The 3,697-nt window shown below is 35.1% G+C and overlaps 1 long non-coding RNA gene across 2 annotated transcripts in view; it reads right to left on the minus strand.

Annotated features, from left to right (window-relative positions):
• Positions 1-586: 586 nt before the first annotated feature.
• Positions 587-3,697, minus strand: part of LOC143291842 (uncharacterized) — a 4,712-nt gene continuing 1,601 nt past the window's right edge. Inside the window, exons 2-4 of one of the 2 annotated variants that reach the window (XR_013056596.1) lie at positions 2,834-2,874; positions 1,910-1,963; positions 587-647 (exon numbers count right to left, since the gene is read on the minus strand). This is a non-coding gene — a long non-coding RNA (uncharacterized LOC143291842). Of the gene's footprint in view, positions 648-1,909; positions 1,964-2,833 lie in introns of both variants that reach the window. The other variant, XR_013056595.1, reaches the window with a different exon arrangement.

Genomic DNA, 3,697 nt, shown 5'->3' on the forward strand with positions numbered 1-3,697 from the left:
GATCTTGATCTTGTATATAAAAAAAAAAGGGGGTGTGGGGGGAGGGATTTTGTGTGTGTGTGTGTGTGTGTGTGTGTGTGTGTGTGTGTGCATGAATAGTCGTATGCATGCACATATAACTACATGCATCAAATTGGCCTTTCCATTAATCTATCGATAGAGTAAACCAATCAAACCTGAACATTGACATAATTATACATAATACGCAAATTGTACATAACAGGCATAGAAAACACAAAAAAAATGCCAGCAGGCAACTCGTATATCCTAGGTCCAAATTTGAATACAGCTTTGCAAGAATGCACAATTATGAAGTCCAGAAAAATAAATAATCATGGCTATCTTGAAAAAAATGGATGGGAATGAATAGCATGGCTGAAGTAATAAATGACAGAAAAGGAAAAGTGACATATAAAATGATAAATTTTCAGGAGAGGGTTTCCAGAGGGTGGGCATAGTATTTTAATGGAAAGAGTCCCTGACATCCCCACAGGGGCACACAAACAGCACCTTCAACAAACCAAACATCAACTGATCAAGCAACAGAGGCTTATGATGTTGTATTGTATTGTTTTTATTTAGATCAAAAGCATACAGGTTTTCTCACAGAAGATTCTGTTGTTCCTGTCCTAGCTGATGTCCATTTCCTGAAACAGAAGGACGACGAATTGTCAGTCATAAGAGATAAATATGCAAAGACATGTGTTTGCAACTGAATTTTGTCGGGCTTCTACCATACAACCTTTTCAGCAAGGGAAACCCAAAAATGCGTGCATCATGCCAGCTGGTATAGTTTGTGGAACAAATACCCACAACCTGTCCAGCATGGGAGGCCCTACCAGGCATGTGACACATCAAATGACATAGCTCGACAGGTCACTGAAGCACTCAAGCTACCCCACCACGACAAGGTATCAGTTCCATGGGGTAGTAACATATCAAGTTTATTCATGTATTCATTTGTCAGAATGTCATATACAAACCAATGTGAAGCTCACTTTGTAAAACACAATATATTAGCACTAATGTTTACTGAATAGTTTGCAATTTAAAGAAAAAAGTAAAACAATGGATTATGTTTAAGAAGTTTAAATCTGGTCTTCTTCTTATGCTACAATTTTTATTGACATTTCACTGTCTGCTGATTAACCATAATTCCATGCCTACAACACCAGTACAAGGCAGTATACCCTCCACACCAAAAACCCTCTTCAAATTAGAATGGACCATCTCACGAGAAAGAGCTATAGATCTACATCATATATGTGAAGCAAGTTTTTTCAACAATCCCAAATTTCCTGATCAAGGCATCTATTTCAGAAAAAGTGCATGCCAACACAGCAACGCACTGTTTTGTGCAAACAACATGCACAAGTGTCCAAAGCTTCTGCTGTGGCTGCATGTGATCAAATGTCAATTAATATGCGAGTGTAAACTTCTACTTGTTATGTATCTGATCTATCAACCCGTTTGATGGCAGATACATGAAGCTGAACTGGACACTTAAACTTTGTAATGATAAAATTTTATGGTGCCAAGTGTATTTTACATGTATATGTGTATACATGCATGTGTATTTTATATGTATATCTATCAATCAATGTATCTATCTATCTATATATAAGTTCTACATACATGTTACAACTTGTATATTTAAATAAAGATATAGAATATACACAAAATGTATACATACATTTTAACATACATGTGCACCTACCCACAACACAGTTTTGTCAGCCAGTTTGGCAACCTTCTCTGATCTATAGCCGTAACAGTTAAGATTGATAATATTAATGATGATAATGATCATACTATTCATAGCCATGTTTCAACTAAACACTAAATATAAGAAACCTTGGTCATTTGTTACGTACTGTGCTAGCCATCTAAAGAGAAAAGATGATCTTACCTTTCAGTGTTCACAGTGAAAGGGCAAGTCTGTCATGGATCCTGTCATATAATCCTGTCAATCACAAACACTTTTGTTTATATAACACATTAGATCAATGCTACATACACACAACAAAATGTGACTAACACACATACCCACACACACAAAATGGATACATACATTTTAATATACATGTGCACCTAACGCTAACAGCTACCCACAACACAGTTTTGTCAGCCAGTTTGGCAACCTTCTCTGATCTATAGCCGTAACAGTTAATAATAATGTTAATGATGGTCAAGTTCACTGATGATGCAGGTGAGGGGAACATACTGACACCTTTCCAGATGGAGATGACATAGGATTGGTGCCACACAGCAGTGTTCCACCTTTTGCTGCCCTGTGTCTACTCTGATGGCAAATGTTTTCTCTCTCATTCTTTTGAGATAATGAGACTGCTACATGAAATAATCTATAATTGACTTGAATTTGTACCCTAAAACTCACATATATCTTATTATCTACATCTGTATCTATCTATCTGTCAAACATGTGCAAGTGTATTTTACATCTATATGTGTATACAGGCATGTGTATTTTATATGTATATCTATCAATCAATGTATCTATCTATCTATATTTAAGTTCTACATACATGTTACAACTTGTATATTTAAATAAAGATATAGAATATACACAAAATGCATACATACATTTTAACATACATGTGCACCTAACACTAACAGCTACCCACAACACAGTTTTGTCAGCCAGTTTGGCAACCTTCTCTGATCTATAGCCGTAACAGTTAATATTAATAATATTAATGATGATAATGATCATACTATTCATAGCCATGTTTCAAATAAACACTAAATATAAGAAATTGAGGTCATTTGTTACATACTGTGCTAGCCATCTAAAGAGAAAAGATGATCTTACCTTTCAGTGTTCACAGTGAAAGGGCAAGTCTGTCATGGATCCTGTCAATCACAAACACTTTTGTTTATATAACACATTAGATCAATGCTACATACACACAACAAAATGTGACTAACACACATACCCACACATACAAAATGGATACATACATTTTAACATACATGTGCACCTAACACTAACAGCTACCCACAACACAGTTTTGTCAGCCTGTTTGGCAACCTTCTCTGATCTATAGCCGTAACAGTTAATAATAATGTTAATGATGGTCAAGTTCACTGATGATGCAGGTGAGGGGAACATACTGACACCTTTCCACCTTTTGCTGCCCTGTGTCTGTCCCTGTAGCAAATATTTTCTCTCTCATTTTTTTGAGGTAATGAGACTGCCACATGAAATAATCTATAATTGACTTGAATTTGTACACTAAAACTCACATATATCTTATTATCTATATATCTATCTATATATCTATCTATTCTATGCAAGTGTATTTACATGTATATGTATATACATGCATGTATATTTTATATGTATATTTATCAATGTATGTATCTATCTATCTATATATATATCTACATACATGTTACAACTTGTATATTACCTTTCAGTGTTCACAGTGAAAGGGCAAATCTGTCATGTATCCTCAATCCTGTCATATATCCTCTCAATCACAAACACTTTTGAGTTTTGTATATGTAACACATTAGATTAATGTTACATAGTAACATACACACAACAAAATGTGACTAACACTCACACATACAAAACGCGATGCATTTTAACATACATGTGCACCTAACACTAACAGCAACCCACAACACAGTTTTGTCCACCAGTTTGGCAACCTTGTCTGATCTATAACTG

Source organism: Babylonia areolata, chromosome 18 (assembly GCF_041734735.1).
Source record: "Babylonia areolata isolate BAREFJ2019XMU chromosome 18, ASM4173473v1, whole genome shotgun sequence".
Lineage (NCBI taxonomy): Eukaryota > Metazoa > Mollusca > Gastropoda > Neogastropoda > Buccinidae > Babylonia > Babylonia areolata.